Source organism: Cryptomeria japonica, chromosome 1 (assembly GCF_030272615.1).
Source record: "Cryptomeria japonica chromosome 1, Sugi_1.0, whole genome shotgun sequence".
NCBI lineage: Eukaryota > Viridiplantae > Streptophyta > Pinopsida > Cupressales > Cupressaceae > Cryptomeria > Cryptomeria japonica.
Window position 1 is genome coordinate 576269389 of NC_081405.1, and position 21056 is coordinate 576290444.

A 21056-nucleotide genomic window follows, 5' to 3' on the forward strand; every position below is an offset into this window, starting at 1 on the left:
AGCCCCATACATTGGGTTACCCTGGCAACCTAATCCGAGCTTCCGGCCCATGCAAGCCTCATGTGGACCCACACATCCTCACGTGAAGACAAGGATGATGGTTTGCCATTTCAGGCCTTCCCACAGCATGTCGAGTCTATGCTAGCACTCATCCCATGTGTGAGGCACATTTATCTTACTTAGAAATTACATTCTAATCTACTGTTAGGTTATCACTTATTAGACTCACTTTTGACGGGTTACCTAGCAGCCACTTTGGGCACGGCCCCCAATCGAAAGCCACTTTCCCATACGACACTAGACTATACTCAGACGAACTCAAAAACCAAGGAATACACATGGTCGGATGAACGGAGTTCAAGAAGGAAGAAACAACCATCTGGTCAAACATGACACAAAAGATGAACACTTACTGACGGTACTCAAACTAGAGACCTGACCAACAATGGTCAACCACAAATCATCATTCGACTCACACAAAGAGGATATGATCAAAACGACACTACCACAATACAACAGTCAACTCGGAATCGAGGACTGAAACAGGTACCTCAAATCATTCCATACGACAGGGTCCTATCAAAACAAGCACGGCTTGCCATTTCATAATCAAAAGCGAATACAAAAATTAAACTCGCATAGGAATAATCAACAGATCCAATCTTTCCGAATTGATCTAAACATTAAACGTCAATCAAGTTTCTACAAGATCTATATCAGATTACAGTTATCTACCTCAACTAGGGATAAGTTGTTCTTGGTTTTCTAACTCTCTAAGGTTCAAAGCATCGAACAGACATATTAAGCCATAATGAGTTCTTAAACCAAATTCATATTAATAAAACTCAGAAAACCATTAATCATTTAAATAAGATATTTAATCTCCAATAAAACATCATTGACATACTGGTTCAAAACCACTTCTACAGTTTCATATGTTCAAGTCCAGTTGCTCTATACAGATCACGGAAATATAAATATAAAAAGGGAATCCAAATGTAGATAATCATTTCCACAATCCAAATATTACTTCCCTACGCACGTATAGAAGAATCCAAAATTAACTGTTAATTAATGAGTATATTTATCAATCCATGATAAAAATATACACAAGTAATAACTAAAAGAGCACAATCACCCAACTGATTATTAGTTAATATATAATTATTAATCTTTATTAATAAAATATATATTACCAATAATTAATGCATCGCACCATTTTCCATTTCAATATCAATTAGTTTATATATATACATATTAATTTCCATTAATTAATATATATAAAATAATTAATAATTAATTGAAAACTTTATTTAAAAAAAATACTTTTAATTTAACAAACTTATTTATTTATTTATTTTTATAAAAAAAAAATAATAAAAAAACAAACATGAAAAACTTTGTTTCAAAACTTCGAGGGCAAACCACGTGGGTGCCACATGGGCTTCTCCCACGCGGGTTTCCCTTTTCCCACAGGAAGGGCTGGGGAGACCATGACGTGGTCTCCACCCAGCCTAGGCTGCCTGGAGAGCACAGCATGGCCTCCCACAGGCCTCTCCCCATGCATAGGGAAGCCTTGTCTCTCCCCAAACATGGGTCGAGGGCCTTGGCAAAGCCGTCCCCTTCCAAAACCGCCATAACCAATCTCCACGCAGGGTTTAGATTTCGATTAAAATAATATATATATTTTTTTGATTTGCTGTTAAGAAATTTCATACACAGCAAGGAAAAAACACAGTCTCATAGAGACTTAGATAAATAAATTTTATTTTTTTTGGTTTTGATTCTTTCATAAGCAATTGTAAAAATACCTAGATCAGAAAAGGGGAAAATTTCTCCAAATCCAACAGCATATTGGCCAAATAAGATTGCTCTTCACAAATTTAACATCTAATCTGCCAAACCCCCAAATAAATTCCAATTTTATTTATTTTAAATCATTCTTAGCAAACCAGAAATTGATTGAAAACAAAGAATGAGATCAACGAGGGATAATTCAAGATCTTATTTCCATTCTACTCTATTAATCAATCAAACTGATTTTTCAATAACAAATTCATTTCTTTCAACCAGAATAGTAAATTCTTTTGGCAACAAGAAAACAATTCGGAATCCTACCTTCATACGCAATCCTGGAATAGCTGAAGGAGAGCCCACCTGTCAGATCCAGCATAACTCCCTCCTCTCCAAAAAACCCCCAAAAATTTCTTTCCAACCAAAAATTTTCCAAAAAACCTCCATCCTCCAAAATTTCCCCAAAAATTAGGTTATATGGAAGAGTTGACCAAAATTCCATTTTTGGAATTAAAATTTTTATTTGAAAATAATTCTCAAAAATAATTCTATTTCTAACTATATCAATAATTTAAATTGCTTTTCAATTCAAAATCGATTTTCTCATTTAATCCAATTAACCTTTCAAATTTCAAAAGCCAACAGAATACAATTAAGTCTATTGCAATTAAATACAAAACTTTCTTTTCAACAGCATATTCAAAATGCATATAATATTCAAAATCAGTCATTTAATCGAACTCACTCCCAATTTAAAATAAGCAATTCATATCAACGGAAATCGCATAACGAAATCTCGATTACTTTAGTCCATTAATCTCTAATGCACAAATACATATTTAATCAAGATAATTACTAAGGACTAATAGATCAATTTAACCATACACATCAAGCACGCAAACCGAGAAGGTCAACCAAACAGATGACTCGCAAACCCAAACAAAAAGGGAACATCGACGACGGCTGACGATGCTCACTTGAGCACAACGAAGGTCAACTAGGGTCTTACGACCACCTAATCCAACTCTAAGGATTAAAGAGGTACACTCAAACCTGCACATCCAGGTGAAGACGAACCTCGCACTCATGCGGCGTTGTACCTGAAATCTCCTGCAACCAAGAGTCATACATGCATACATATACAAACTTTAATGAAAGCGTTAGCCCGATATTAATACCACGAAATAGGTACACTAACAACTTGCATACAACTAGTGTGAAAACCACATCAACAGCTATGCGTTAAATCAAATATCTGACTATAACATTACATTAAGATAACTAACCAAGATTAAACCAAGATTAGAATTTGATTAGGGTAGGGGTACTACATTCTCCCCCCCTAGGTTTCGACTTACTCCTGGAAGTTTTTAGGTTAGATGGAGAACATGTCGTACGCATCAGTCTTGAAACTCATTCAACAAAGATCAAATTGCACATAGAAATCTTTCCATAAATAAATGAAATGTTATTGCAAAATCCTTTACAAACGCCATTATCCATTGGCAAGATACATCTAAAACCATACATTCCTTAAAATATTCTAGGAATTATCAATAATCATAGGAGAGATACAAGAATTTTCTTCCTTTTTATTACACCAAATTAAAGCATTACAAAGAGGTAAACAACAATTACCATAATCATCGACCAAAAATGACAAGAAAACATGCCATCATGATCAATTTCCTTTACCAATCCATCTTTATCATAAAATTTTATTGAATAGAGCTAGCTTAAATATCAATTTCTACAATCAAATTAACTTTCAATAAATAAGAACATCATAAATAACTCAATTGATTACACTTGCCAGGTATAAGAAAACCCTTCCAATGACTATGTCCCATAACCTAGTGACAAGTTAACACAATTTACTCCATGATACAAATAATAACCATCCACATAACTAGAATGCATAACAGAAAAGGCCACATGTGAGCATGTCTAATGCTTGGTCAAAGATAACCTGCACGATCAACATCTCTATGCCTGATCTCAGAACAACAATATGATCATAAATATCCAATATCTCACTCAAGGGCTCGATGGTGCTAGGCACACCATAGCGGTGCTACCTTCCATACAAGACCTTTGTGAATATCCCTTGTTGAGCAAGGTGGTTAGCCTCCAAGAGATAGTCACCAAACAAAGGTAGGTAGTGGATACTAGCTGCAACACAGCCTCACATACCCCCATCCTCAAGGTTCCCTACATCAACTTCCTCGCACACACTCTACCAATTCCGTATCATACGTCCTTGGAGAGGAATTTCACATCTCGACACAAGACCAGCATCCGAAAACAATAAGGATAAACCAGTTTAGCCACCAAAGTACAGATGAATAAAGATAATAAATCATCAATTCCAACAGTAAGGTAAGAAAATAATCCGGAATTTCAACACCAAATCAAAAGTGCAAAAGATCACAAGATCGTGGCTAAACCTTCAAAGTCAACGTAAAATAAATTGCTGATCCCCAAAGAAACATAAATAATATCACAACTGCACATAACATCACTATGTGACTAGCATCTAGCCACCAACGAGGAAGGAAGGAACAACTGACTAGCTATTGCAGTAGCTCATCATGTGGTGCGACATAGTCACACTACCCACATGGCATGGCGGTGTGCACCTCGACAACACCCCGCATCATGTCGTCACGCGGCATGGCAATACCCCAAGCGGAGAAAACATGCAATGGGCATATCCCGCATGGTAGTGCACCTCGCGGAAAAAGCACACGCAGGTCACATCCCGCATAGCGACGTATCTAGAAGGATACTCGCCGTAAGTCAGAGGTATACATGACTAGGGTCCACCCACATGCCCACCAACACATACTAACTGGTAGCACATGTGAATAAACCTACCTTTCATGAAGACAAGGCAAAGGATCCTCCAAATACACTATCACTATACACAAGAATCACCATCCATATGCTCAAATAAAGGAGAGGAATAGGCTATCACATATAAACCTATAAATAGATTCATGAAAAATGGAAAGTATTGAGTACACCTTGATACAGTTTAGTAGTACAACTATATCATTCCTTGAAGTAGAGAAGCTAAAGTCGCTTCGCGTCGACATTACTCGCACGCCATTCCATACTATTCAAGAAACGGTTACTTCGAATACTACCCCTTAACATACTGAGTTACCCACAACCCGAGGTTTGGTACTCAGCAGGAAAACAAATAAGCAACATCACATAAACAGTATGGTTTCCCATATTCATAGGGAACATATCATCCATGGTTGATTACTTCACCAATCCATGGGCACATATAATAAGCACTGGTTTCTTACAATACACACAAATACACCAGTACTGGTTTAGTCACATTCACGGGGAGTACTTTTCAGTACGCTAACATCTATTCAAGGAAGATTTAAATTATGCTTTCTATATAAATGACTGAATCAAGTTTACTCTAGATACAAGTACTGAAATTATTAACAATACACAATTACATAAGGGAATAAAATCATTCCTATATCTTTCTTAAATCTCACTAAGCATCCGAACTCACATTACTAACTATTCAAATTCATTTCTAAAGCTTAAGACTTTCATCTATCACTATGAAGCCAAAAAGAAAACATACAATTTCAAATGTTTTATAAACATTCTATTTAACTCAATGCATTCCTTAATACCATTTCTAAAAATCTTATGATTAGGCAAGGAGAAGGGGAAAAAGAGTTTGATAACCAAACTATTTCCTACAAAAACGCAAGATCAACAGATCACACTATAATATAAAATTTCTCACTATAAGCCTATCATTTAATTACACGGTTTTCGTTTCGCTGCCGTTTTAGAAGGATGACAATCAGCCTAACAAAACATTTCCAATAATTATGGTTGCAACAGGAGGTTCTAGTTTTCCAACCAACAGAGATCAAGAGAGGCAATCTTTTCAATAATGCAAGACCTCATAAGAACACTCACTTATAATAATACAATATAGACACATGTCATATTTGCAACCTATTAGAGAAGATCACATTACAATCAAAGATAAGCAAGGAGCTATTATCCAAATAAAACATATTAATGCATGCACATTAAACAAGCTTTTCATTCGCACCTTCTAAACACATTAAGGTAATTAGATATACCCAAAAGCGAGTTCAATGGAGCATTAGCTAAAATAAATCTTCAATCAAACTGGTTTAATGATACACATAAAACAATCTTTCGGAAAACACATTAATACTCTCTCGAAGCTACAATAACATGCTCCTTTTAACACTTCTACAAACCAAGTAGTTTCACATAATTCAACTATTCGCATAGCAATGCACCTTACTAAGGTAGAATTTAATCATGTTACTCCTATAACATACACATAGAGAATTCTTTAAACGTACACATACAGTTTTCTCCCAATAACCAAAATAAATTTTTAACCCCAAAGCCCTTTAATAATCTGAAAACATAAGCATCATAAGGCTCACTCAAGGGTTCAAGAAGTCACACCTTTTTCTCTCTTGCAAACAAGAAACTCAAATCAAAGATAATTACACATATCCTAATCATTTTAATTTCTAGAAAGAGAGAGATGAATGGTGATAATCATTTAATTTTCTACAACATAAGCATACAATAATTGCCATACTAGTCCTTCAAGTGGACAATATTAAACTAGATCATAATCTTTAAACAAACACAATTCGCACTCTCAAATTCAAGACAAGCACGGACCAACCCAATATGGATTAGTCTAAAGAGTACAAAACTCAATAAGGGAAGGTACCTACGACTTTCTTTCAAAATAAGAGTAATCGTAGACCAAGACATCAATAAGCACACAATGCACATATAATCACTCAAAACCACCAACATCAAGAAGGCGAAAATAAGGTGTGAACACACATACGTTACACATAAGTTAAGGTCTGCTCAATCACTCACATGCAAGAGGAGGACAAGCATACACATAAGGTCGATACACCTCACACCAATAGAGGGCACACGTGACACCAGAGATCCCAATGTTTGCAACATGGGCTCTGATACCAAATGTAATGCCCCGCCAGGAAACCCCGAAGGGATTAAGCCATAACACAAGAATAGAGTGCAATAATTTTTTTTTTAAACTACACCACATAAGATACAACAAGATATCAAAGATTCAGATTACATAGCGAAAGACATCAACTAACACCTAAAGAGTTTCCCAATGAGATTACTTAAATTTCACAATTCACTAACTCACACAATTAATCCAATAAGCGGATTATCTTAACAATGAGATAATTCTTAATCAGGATAATTTCTTTCAGAAGATGGAAATATAAATCACAAGAAAAGGTTCATCCATTAAGATCTATTCATAATCTTCATTCAAGCTTTTCATTTAAAATTACAAGCCATACATCTAATATTCTAACACACTAGAGTTTCATCATATACATATCAGATCTTTTCAAGCATATTTAATTTTCTTAACAACAACTGAATATATATTCCATTACTCTAAGTTACATTCTTTCATATTCCAATTTAATACATTTTAAAAGATGATTGCATACTAGCATCTATGATAAATCTCATCCACTTATGCATTCGATAAACATGGCATTCAAGAAAGGACTGCATATAAGCATTTAAAGTTAATTATATTTATCCACTTATCCATTCTAATGTAAGCTATTCATACATGATAAAGCTGAATAAAGGAAACATAAGAGAATACATCACATAACACCATAATGATCTCGAAGTTCACCCCTAAAGGGCTACATCTCCGGGTCTGCTCAACTGCAAGACCTCTCTGATAATTAATAAAGTTAAGAATACAAGAGGTTACACTATTACAATCCAGCCATCAAGGTGAAACATAAACAATATACAAACGTCCGCATCGGTCAATTAATACATAAACGATCCCTGAAAAGGAAAGGATCCAGCTGAACATAATCAAAGCTAATACAAAGGTCCAGAAGAGCATCCATAAAACTGAGTCATCACCACCCAAGGTCTAACATGAAACCGATACTCACAAGGGCAGAGACAACAGGACGACCCACAAAGGTACTCCTAATAGGACAAAACGACAACACACTAGCGAACGTAGGGACAAGTGTCATCACACAACCTGGTATGGATACCATGGCAAGTCTTCATAGGTCCCGGCCCCATACATTGGGTTACCCTGGCAACCTAATCCGAGCTTCCGGCCCATCCAAGCCTCATGTGGACCCACACATCCTCACGTGAAGACAAGGATGATGGTTTGCCATTTCAGGCCTTCCCACAGCATGTCGAGTCTATGCTAGCACTCATCCCATGTGTGAGGCACATTTATCTTACTTAGAAATTACATTCTAATCTACTGTTAGGTTATCACTTATTAGACTCACTTTCGACGGGTTACCCAGCAGCCACTTTGGGCGCAGCCCCCAATCGAAGGCCACTTTCCCATACGACACTAGACTATACTCAGACGAACTCAAAAACCAAGGAATACACATGGTCGGATGAACGGAGTTCAAGAAGGAAGAAACAACCATCTGGTCAAACACGACACAAAAGATGAACACTTACTGACGGTACTCAAACTAGAGACCCGACCAACAATGGTCAACCACAAATCATCATTCGACTCACACAAAGAGGATATGATCAAAACGACACTACCACAATACAACAGTCAACTCGGAATCGAGGACTGAAACAGGTACCTCAAATCATTCCATATGAAAGGGTCCTATCAAAACAAGCACGGCTTGCCATTTCATAATCAAAAGCAAATACAGAAATTAAACTCGCATAGGAATAATCAACAGATCCAATCTTTCCGAATTGATCTAAACATTAAACATCAATCAAGTTTCTACAAGATCTATATCAGATTACAGTTATCTACCTCAACTAGGGATAAGTTGTTCTTGGTTTTCTAACTCTCTAAGGTTCAAAGCATCGAACAGACATATTAAGCCATAATGAGTTCTTAAACCAAATTCATATTAACAAAACTCAGACAACCATTAATCATTTAAATAAGATATTTAATCTCCAATAAACCATCATTGACATACTGGTTCAAAACCACTTCTACAGTTTCATATGTTCAAGTCCAGTTGCTCTATACGGATCACGGAAATATAAATATAAAAAGGGAATCCAAATGTAGATAATCATTTCCACAATCCAAATATTACTTCCCTATGCACGTATAGAAGAATCCAAAATTAACTGTTAATTAATGAGTATATTTATCAATCCATGATAAAAATATACACAAGTAATAACTAAAAGAGCACAATCACCCAGCTGATTATTAGTTAATATATAATTATTAATCTTTATTAATAAAATATATATTACCAATAATTAATGCATCACACCATTTTCCATTTAAATATCGATTAGTTTATATATATACATATTAATTTCCATTAATTAATATATATAAAATAATTAATAATTAATTGAAAACTTTATTTAAAAAAAATACTTTTAATTTAACAAACTTATTTATTTATTTATTTTTATAAAAAAAAAATAATAAAAAAACAAACATGAAAAACTTTGTTTCAAAACTTCGAGGGCAAACCACGTGGGGGCCACGTGGGCTTCTCCCACGCGGGTTTCCCTTTTCCCATAGGAAGGGCTGGGGAGACCATGACGTGGTCTCCACCCAGCCTAGGCTGCGTGGAGAGCACAACATGGCCTCCCACAGGCCTCTCCCCATGCATAGGGAAGCCTTGGCTCTCCCCAAACATGGGTCGAGGGCCTTGGCAAAGCCGTCCCCTTCCAAAACCGCCATAACCAATCTCCACGCAGGGTTTAGATTTTGATTAAAATAATATATTTTTTTTTTTGATTTGCTGTTAAGAAATTTCATACACAGCAAGGAAAAAACACAGTCTCATAGAGACTTAGATAAATAAATTTTTTTGGGGGGTTTTGATTCTTTCATAAGCAATTGTAAAAATACCCAGATCAGAAAAGGGGACAATTTCTCCAAATCCAACAGCATATTGGCCAAATAAGATTGATCTTCACAAATTTAACATCTAATCTGCCAAACCCCCAAATAAATTCCAATTTTATTTATTTTAAATCATTCTTAGCAAACCAGAAATTGATTGAAAACAAAGAATGAGATCAACGAGGGATAATTCAAGATCTTATTTCCATTCTACTCTATTAATCAATCAAACTGATTTTTCAATAACAAATTCATTTCTTTCAACCAGAACAGTAAATTCTTTTGGCAACAAGAAAACAATTCAGAATCCTACCTTCATACGCAATCCTGGAATAGCTGAAGGAGAGCCCACCTGTTAGATCCAGCATAACTCCCTCCTCTCCAAAAAACCCCCAAAAATTTCTTTCCAACCAAAAATTTTCCAAAAAACCTCCATCCTCCAAAATTTCCCCAAAAATTAGGTTATATGGAAGAGTTGACCAAAATTCCATTTTTGGAATTAAAATTTTTATTTAAAAATAATTCTCAAAAATAATTCTATTTCTAACTATATCAATAATTTAAATTGCTTTTCAATTCAAAATTGATTTTCTCATTTAATCCAATTAACCTTTCAAATTTCAAAAGCCAACAGAATACAATTAAGTCTATTGCAATTAAATACAAAACTTTCTTTTCAACAACATATTCAAAATGCATTTAATATTCAAAATCAGTCATTTAATCGAACTCACTCCCAATTTAAAATAAGCAATTCATATCAACAAAAATCGCATAACGAAATCCCGATTACTTTAGTCCATTAATCTCTAATGCACAAATACATATTTAATCAAGATAATTACTAAGGACTAATAGATCAATTTAACCATACACATCAAGCACGCAAACCGAGAAGGTCAACCAAACAGACGACTCGCAAACCCAAACAAAAAGGGAACACCGACGACGGCTGATGATGCTCACTTGAGCACGACGAAGGTCAACTAGGGTCTTACGACCACCTAATCCAGCTCTAAGGATTAAAGAGGTACACTCAAACCTACACATCCAGGTGAAGACGAACCTCGCACTCATGCGGCGTTGTACCTGAAATCTCCTGCAACCAAGAGTCATACATGCATACATATACAAACTTTAATGAAAGCGTTAGCCCGATATTAATACCATGAAATAGGTACACTAACAACTTGCATACAACTAGTGTGAAAACCACATCAACAGCTATGCGTTAAATCAAATATCTGACTATAACATTACATTAAGATAACTAACCAAGATTAAACCAAGATTAGAATTTGATTAGGGTAGGGGTACTACATTTTATGTCTTTATTATGATGTATTTTTATTGTGGACATGAAAGCGACGATGTCATACCACTCATTGCAAGCAGGGTGTGATCTTGCAATTCTCTTTCACCTATATGTATAGTCCATGGTTGTATGTATATATATGTTATCTATAGATATTTGAGGTTATTTCATGTGTGTGTGTGTGTTGTGCATAGACATTTGGTGTTATGTTGCGGATACTAGACATCGACTCCACATAGTTTTAGAGGTTTGAGCGTGTCTCTAATCCCAATGGAAAGATGATCAAAGAATGATATAGTGTTCTATTACATCATAGGATTAGTTGATGTCTTACCAGTTCTAGTATTTTGGTTATGTTTCCTTGTAGGAGGTATGTGGTGTTTTATTATTATGTTGGGTAGATTTTTATTAAGTTTTGGTGATTAATTAATTAATAATAATATAATCTCTATTGTGTAATTAATAAATAATATTTTTTTTGTGAGTTTAATATATATTATTAATTAATTATTTTAAGGAATTATATTATTGAAGCTTTTATATTTAATTATTAATTTATTTTCATTTTATTTTATTGGCTTTATTGGCTAATTAGGAGTTGAATTTAGTAATTATTATTTTTAATTTATTTTCCTTTATTTTTGAAGGTGGAAGTGGAGAGAACTTTGTGTTTGCATTGGAGTTGCTATTTGTGTTTCATGCATGAAGAAAGATTATTATTTTTAGGATTTTTGTTTTATGTTTTATTTAGGGTTTTTGGGAGGATTTTTAGAAGAGTTTTCCATTATTATTGTATTGGTTGAATATTTTCGAAGGGCTGCATGATATTTTCTAAAAAAAAATTGTGATTTTGGGTTGTTAGAAGAGAAATTGCTTCCTATTTTCGAAGAAGCTTTTTGTGTGTGATTGTTCAGTTGTGGATTGTATCTTGGATTTTGTATTGTTGCTATGTTTTACATTGAAAAGGATTGAGAAAATTGATGTTTCAAAATTATTGGTGTGCTTTGTCTCTCTTTCAACAATTTATCCATTCTTCTTACTTCCAAGTTGGTGATATCTTTATTTCCGTTTCCAATTGTACATGTCTCTAACTTTGAAAGTGAAAGATTCTCTGATTTGTGCTTGAAAATTGTCTTATATCTTATAGGAAGGATTCTTTATAATGTTATAAACATATTGTTTCTAAGGGAATTCTTTGGGATAAGATTCTTGTCAAGATTAGTATTTTGGTTGTCTATTTCCATAAATGAGAGAGTCTAGTTGTTTTGAGTGTTGTGGAGATTTATGTCTGTGAATATATTTAGAGTCTTGAGATCTTTTATTTTGGAATTTGAGTGTTATTTTCTTTTCTTTGCATTAAATTGAATGAAGTTGAACTTTGTTTTGAAATTGTGAAATTGTTTATAAAAAAAAAATTATTGTTGTGTCGTACATAAGCGCTACTTTGCGTGCCATATGCGCCACAATTTATCACAAAAGAACCATTTTGGTTGTCATAAGCACTAAAATAAGTCATATATTTGCTAAATAAATTCGTAAATACATTATAAACATTACTAAATGTTCTATAAGAATATGTAAAAGTGTCAAAAATAGTTGTCGAATGAGCTATTCTATTTTTTATTTTATTTTTATTTATTTTTTTGAATTCTGACAGTCTAAGTCAAACCAGAGACTTATTTTTAGACTTTTGTTTCCTTGTGATGGTTTTCTAGAATTACTTAATTGTATTTTTAAATAAATTTTATGATATTCTTGATTTTGCGTAAGATATGCTCTTTTCGAATAATGTGTATGGAGAAATATTATATTGATGGTTAAATTTTATTACATGGAAATCAATTGATTATGTATTAAAGATGGATATGAGATTTCTCTATGATTTATGATTTGTATTTATCCATAGACTATAGGAACATGTTAGGAGGAATGGCTTCCAAGTGAGTGTCAGAGCCCGTAAGTGGCTATGATGAGATCTCATTAAGAGTTTTGTTGTAAGTAAGTGATAACCTTAATGAATTTATTTAGGGGTTGGTTAATTTTCACATTAATAAGATAATTGTGGTGCCCCACTAATGGACTAGAGTGTTATTTCAAGCTCAAGATGACATTAGGAAGGCCTTGTTGGCATGACTATACTCCCTTGTCTTTATCAGAGGTTGAGCTGGTTCTGCATGGGTGTCACTTGGCACTAGGGTCCAGAGCGAGTGTCAAGATAAAATTGATGATGACATACGATGATACTCTCTGCCATGTGTGTCATAGGTCTCTGCCTTTGTTGTATGTTGGTCATTGGTTAGTCTTTATTTTATGATTAATCCTATATTTTGTGTTGATAGTCTTTGTTTATGTTACCTTGTTGTGTCTCTTGGGAGATAGGTGTCAATCTATGTTTGGGGCCTTATAACATTCTCCGGAGCATAAGGGGTAGTTTTATCTCTAAAACATACCTAACTATTTCATCTTGATTTCCGAATTCTAGATGTCCTGAATGCTGATAAACCCTAAGTCTTTAATGTGCAAGTCTGTTTTGGCTTGATCTTTCCAGAATCTCCCATTAGCTCACTCATGTATGTTAGATTCAATGACTGTCCCAAAGACATTGAGAGGGGGGGGGGGAATCAGTGTCTAACTGGTTAGTTAAATATTCGAACTTATTTATATCTTTGCAACCCAAAACAATGTACCGATAAACAAGAAATAGTGTAGTAAACAGAAATAATAGAGACAACATAAATGCACACCATGACACAAGATATTTTAATGAGGAAACTCGGTGTGGAAAAAACCTCGGTGGTATTTGTGACCCATAATATTTACTCACTGGTGAATATGAATAAATACTACTTACAATACAAGGCTGCACATGTAGGAAGGCCAACTGCCTAGAGCGAACTTCTCAAAAGAGTCTTATTGACTACAATATGGATAATTAAATCCAATACAATGTACTTCTCAAGATAGCATCTCTAATGTCTGGTTCAGTACCAATTTAAACTCAATTAGATACCTTAACCAAAAACCTTTCGTTGTCTTTAGATATACCAACAATAATTATCTATCCTTTACCATTACAAAAGTGATATATAAGATCTCATACATATATGAGTATTTACAATATACCAAGTTGGCATACAAATAATTAATTACATTTATAATATAATTCATATAAGCAAAACTTTATCCCATGCCGGCCTGACTTCTGGTATACTTCATTTCCGATGTAATTTGGATGCCGCTGAAAGTGCCTGTCAGTGCCAGTTCTTGTCGGTGCATGATGTCTATGATGAAAGTGCACATGTAGAGATTTGTTCCCAGTTGGTTGCCATCAATGACAACATCAAATATTCTCATTAGAGTGTAGAATGCCAGAAATCTCCCCCTTTGGAATTCATGGCAACACTCATGAGAAAAATCCAAAACTGCTATCCAAAAAATGAAATCCAAAAGCAAGTGTGCTCCCCCTTTGTGCATTTATTTTCTCCATACTACTCCTTATTTTTTCTCCATACTACTCCTTATTGTTTCTCCATACTACTACTCCCCCTTTGACATCAATTGCAAAGCATGTCAAAAAGAATCAAAGAATACAAAAAAGCTACCTCATCGCCTGTAACCAGTTGGTTACAATTTGAAAAATGTCAACCAAAATTAGATTTAGGCTCTGCATGAATTTGGTGGTGTCAGAGAGAATGGTCTTAGTTTGCTAGATCATGCTAGTTAGATAGTGCATTTGTTGCTCCTATGACCATTCTCCTTGAACTATTTCCTTTGATAGCTCAACCCGCTGAGTAATGAGACTATCCAATTTTGGACCAAGTTTACTTGTGAGTTCCCGGGCTTCCAACCTTATCCTTGCTTTCTCTTCCCCAAGTTTCTCCACCTTATCCTCAAAAACCTCCATTTCCTTCTCAAAAATCGAGATAAGTCCCGAAGAACCTATCAAATTATCTGCAATATCATCGATTTCTTTTAGTGTCTTCTTAATTTCCTCATTGATATCCTCTATCAGATGGTGGGGCTTGCAAGCTTCTCTATACCACTCCTTATATTCCAAAATTGTTGAGTTAAGTATTGGTAATAAAGAATCTATATGCTCATTACAATTTTTGATGGTTTTCTCAAAAAATTATCCTTTCTCTTTTTCTACTCTCTCCTTAACTGTTTCTTCATTCACCTTATCAATAGTTATGATATTTCTAGTAATGTATTTTGCCAATGTGTCCAATTTACCTAAAGAATCATTAATGTGATCTATCTTACAAGTAGGTGCAATCATTTTCAAGATAGGTAATGTGTTATCAATAGCCTTAAATGCTAAGGCATTACAATCTGTTGTCCTCTTGATTGAATCCAATAGAACCTCTATTATGTTAATGGGTCTAAATTCTATAGTGGATGTGCTTGGTTCTGCTATGGGTTTCGTCTCAATAGATGCTTGCCCAATTACCTTCACTATTTCCTCTTTATTTCAATCAGTCGCTTCCACTTTACTTACATTTTCTACCAGTTCCTCTGTCTGTGTTTGTGTCTTTGCTTTTGATTTTTCAGTCTGTACAAGTATCTCTTCAATTGTCAGTTTCTTTGATTATGGTTTCTCTGTGTTATCCTTTGTTAGTTTCTGAGTGTCTGGTTGCTCTTCTTCTATCGGTACCTTAGTCTTTTGAGAGTCAATAATATGTACCAGTGATGCTGAAGTTAATGGAGGGGTGTCTTGAGCCAGTGGAGGGATGTTATATGTTACCTTTATAGCATGTACACCACCAATCTTGCCTTTCCCTTTGTCCTTTCGGTACACCTTAGTAAATGATTTGTCTTTTTTTTCTTTCCCTTCCCTCTTTCTTTTCATTTTCAACAAAAAAGATATCCTATTTGTCTGCAGTCTTATAAGAAATCTCCTTACCTCTACCAGCCATTAAAATTACTTGCTAGTGTCCACTAACAAAAATTGACCAGTTTGCTTCAGAGATTAGCTCATAAATTTCCTCTCTAGAGTTTACAGGGTGCGCTACCAATAATCCTTCAACTTTTATCTTTTTAGCTAGTTCCATTACTAACATCCTTTTAGCTTCTAGGCTTAAATATAAGTCATTTGGTAGATCGTCTACAACTTCAATCAAAAACTTTTTATAGATATCTAAATGCAAAATTATACTAGCCTCTATACTGTCCTCGTCTAAGTCTTTGTAAGAATGATAGTATTTATTCACATTGCAAATATTTCCATCCCATGTTATCTCATTTACCAATTCCTCCAGTGTCAAGGTATCCGGTGTCTTAGTCTGTTTCTTCTTTGGTGTTAGTTTCTTTTCAGGTTCCCCAACTACCTATTGCTTTATCCTTAGTGTTCTGGTCCTTTTGGGAGAAGGAGAGGTTACCGATGACGGTTTCCTCTTCTTTCCCTCAACTCTTTTGAACTCTGCAACTTTCCCACTGTCAGCATCTAAAGAAGTAACAACCAGTAAAACATGAGCTTCTAATTTCAATCCTTCCAGATCACTGGCAGATATACTAATTATGTTCATTACATTTTCTTTGGCTTCCTTGGCCATCTTTGATGCATCTCTGATAGACTTTTCTCTTCTTTTTCTTTGTTTTTGCATTGAAACAATGCTCTCAATGGTCTCAGCATTTCCAAAGGTTTCCTTAGTTGGTTCTCTAGGTGCCTCGAGTAATGTTTTAGCATATATTTTGAGAATGTTTAGATCAACTTCCTAACCCATTTCAGTAACCCAAATAGTTCTAAGGATAACTACTTCCGTCCATGTCTAATCACGATTGATTACAAAGCAGATGTGCTTTTCATACTTGTCTACTATGCTCTAGGGTAACCTTTCTCTAGCTCTCATCTTAGTCTGAAAGTTTTTTGAAGTAATCTGTTATAATGTTATCACTATTGGAGTCCATACCAATGATAGCTTCCTTGATTTGTTTGCCTATCGGGATGTCATATCCAAAGTCCTTATGACCAATACCAGGTATTTCTTTGATGAAGTAAATCATCAGACACACAAGAAGGTTGCCAAACTGAAATGTACCTTTCTTGTCACTCGTAATCTTTTTCAGGTTGTCTAATAATTCATCTTTAACCATTCACAAACATCAATCTTAGCATTGTTCTTTACTATTTCATATGCATTATGAATACATAAGCTAGAAATTGAATTCAATCTGTTTGAATGAGTTACTCTGTATCCAATTATCATACTCACATATCTCACATTAAGATCAGTAATGTCATTAACCCTAAGAGATCTATTGTCAGATGTAGCTCCAGTTAACTCCATACCTCCCTTGTTATGTATCTTCTTAGTTTTATCGGGCCTACTATTGGTTGAGGGTAAGCTAGTAACTACCTTTATTTCTTCCTGAGAGATTTTAAAAAAAGAGTCAAGCCACATGAACTCTCCATGAACTCTACTCAGAACTAGATGAACTACCTCCTTAGGAAATTCAAGTATGTTCAGTATCTCAATGAATCCTAAGTCTTCAACTATCTTATGCTCCAGTTTAATTAAACCTTGTTCATCAATAATGACACCACTATACATGTTCTTTGAATCATCGGTTCCTAGATTTTCTATGTTGTAGTGAATGTAGATTCTAGGGTCTTCGGCAAAGGCGACACCCTTCAATTTTTTTGAAAAAGCTCTAATAGAATCATCTTACTTGGAAATTTTAGGAATGATTTTAAACACGAGGCTAGGACGCTTAATGTTTTCTACCACAGTAGGGTTTGCAATAAACTTAGGGGCAAAAGATGAAGATGCCATTTCGAAACATAAATGCCTCTTAGCTTGAAATACTTGAATGCGTGAAAAATCACTTCACTACTTTGCCTTAGATTTCCCTTGCTCAATTTCATCTTTTCTAATTGTTTGAATGCTTGGTGAGTCAAAATGAGGATTTTTTGGTGTTATATAACCAAAAAGTTCTTCAAAAACTGCTTTAAATGCTCGCTGGTGAAGTGAAAACTTAACATATCTACCAGTAAAGAAGAAATGTGTCTTATTACCATCAACTGAGGGTAGAATACATGATTTTCAACTTGCTGCAATACCCCGTAAGGATTATTCCTTAGTTAAATGAAGAATATCCTACAATTGGAGGGTTACTCTGTTCTACCGGTGCAAAGACAGATTCATCAACTCTCTTATCTCCCTTCTTAATCCATTGTTTTGAAAATTCTTTCTTTATTTCATTTACCTTTTCTTTTCCCTTTACACTAGATCCTTTGTTGTTCGCTGGTATAGTCTTGCTTCTACAAAATCTTGCAATACGCTCAATCTTGTTATATGCGTAACATGTAACATTATTCCTCTAAATAACTTTTCCATATCCTTGACCAGTTTATGTTCTGCATTGATTAGATAAATGCCCAAATCTACCACAAACATAGCATTTCACTTTCATTCTGCAGTTTTCTAAATTGTGATTAACTTTATTGCATTTGGAACAATGACCGATGGGTAAGTTTGTATTCTCATTATTTCTAAATCTGCATTGATTTTCTCTATGACCAAACTTGTTGCAATTAAAACATTTCCTATTAAATTTATAAGCATTAGGTTGTCTTACTGGTTTACTTTGATCTTGATTGTTTGAAGTCCAAGAACTTTCTCCATCATCAAATCCAAGTCCAATTGTATCTCCATCAGGTTTTTTTCTTTTCACCATGTCCTCAAGTTTTTCTGAAGTTTTGTTGAATTTTTCTTTGTGTTCATTCGTAGTGATCAACTCATTTTCAAGAATTCCAACTTGTCTCACAAGCTCCTCTTTATCATGTTGCATTTGAATCAAATTAGTCTTTAGCATATCAATTTCATGACAAAGTCTCAGATTTTCATTACCTCCATAATTAAGTCTTCGAGTCAAATCTTCTTCATTCTTCTTTGTGTCTTCAAGATCCTTACATAGGCTCATGGTTAAGTCTTGCATTTAATTCCTCATGTTAGTGTTCTCTTTCCTTAACTTATCGGCAATATCACTAAGAGTTTCCTTTTCATCATCATGTTTCTGCATTTTCTCATGAAGTTCTTTCCTCTTATTTTGCGCTATAACTAGGTTCTCCTGAAGTCATTTAATGAATTCCTTAGCAGTCCTCAGATCATCTTCCTGTTTGATATTCATCAATTTTTTTGCATCAAAATCTTCGAGAGCTCCTTCCAATTGTTTTCTTAAATTGTCCATCTGTACCGGTTTCATAATCTTCCTCAAGTTGTTAGGCTTATATAAATAGAGGACCAAGCTCTAATACAATTGTTTGATTCAATGACTATCCCAAAGAAACTGAGAGGGGGGGGGGTGAATCAGTGTCTAACTGATTAGTTAAATATTTGAACTTATTTATATCTTTGCAACCCAAAACAATGTACTGGTAAAAAAGAAATAGTGTAGTAAACAAAAATAATAGAGATAACATAAATGCACACCATAACACAAGATATTTTAATGTGGAAACTTGGTGTGGGAAAAATGGCAGTGGGATTTGTGACCCACAATATTTACTCACTGGCCAATATGAATAAATAATACTTACAATAGGGGCCTCCACATCCAGGAAAGCCAAGTGCCTAGAGTGCACTGGTCAAAAGAGTGTCACTAACTACAATATGGATACTTAAATCCAATACAATGTAGTTCTCAAGATAGAATCTCTAATGGCTGGTTCAGTACCATTTTAAGCTCAATCAGATACCTTAACCAAAAAACTTTCACTGTCTTTACATATACCAATAATAATTATCTATCCATTACCATTACAAAAGTGATCTATAAGATCTCATACATATATGAGTCTTTATAATATAAAAAGTCGGCTTACAAATAATTAATTACATTTAAAATATAATTCATATGAGAAATTTTTTATCCCATGTCGGCCTAAGTGTCGGTATACTTCATTTCCGGTGTAATCTGGATGCCAGCGAAAGTGCCTGTTGGTGCCGGTGCATGATGTCTATGATGTCGGTGCATGTGTAGAGACCTATTTCAGGTTGGTTTCAACCTGATTTCCATCAATAACAACATCAACTATTCTCATTAGAGTGTAGAATTCAAACAATCTCCCCCTTTGGCATTGATGGCAACACTCATGAGAAAAATCCAAAACTGCTATCAAAAAAATGAAATCCAAAAAGAAGTTTGCTCCCCCTGAGCAAGTGATCTCCTCTATGCATTTATTTTCTCCATACTACTCCTTATTTTTCCTCCATACTACTACTCCCCCTTTGATATCAATGGCAAAGGATGTAAAAAAGAATCAAAGAATACAAAAATGCTACCTCATTGCCTATAACCAGTTGGTTACAATTTGAAAAAATGTCCGCTAAAATTAGATTTAGGCTCTGCATGAATTTGTTGTTGTTGGAGAGAATGATCTTAGTCTGTTGGATCATGTCGGTTAGATAGTGCATTTTTTGTTCTGGTCACCATTCTCCTTTAACTATTGCCTTTGATAGCTCAACCCGCTGAGTAATGAGACTATCCAATTTTGGACCAAGTTTACTTTTGAGTTCCCGGGCTTTCAACCTTATCCTTTCTTTCTCTTTCTCAAGATTCTCTATCTTCTAAAAAATTGTCATTTCTTGCTCAAAAACTGAGATAAGTCTCGAAGAACCTATCAAATTATCTGCAATATCATAGATTTCTTTCTGTGTCTTCTTAATTTCCTCATCTATATCCTCTATCAGATGGTGAGGCTTGCAAGCTTCTCTATACAACTCCTTATATTCCAAAATTGTTGAGTTGAGTATTGGTAATAAAGAATCCATATGCTCATTACAGTTTTTGATGGTTTTCTTAAAGAATTCTGCATTCTCTTTTTCTACACTCTCCTTAACTGTTTCTTCATTCATGTTATCAACAGTTATGACATTTTCAGCAATGAATTTGGACAATGTGTCCAATTTGCCTAAAGAATCATTAATGTGATCTATCTTACAGGTAGGTGCCATTATTTTCAAGATAGGTAATGTGTTTGTAAAGCGGAAA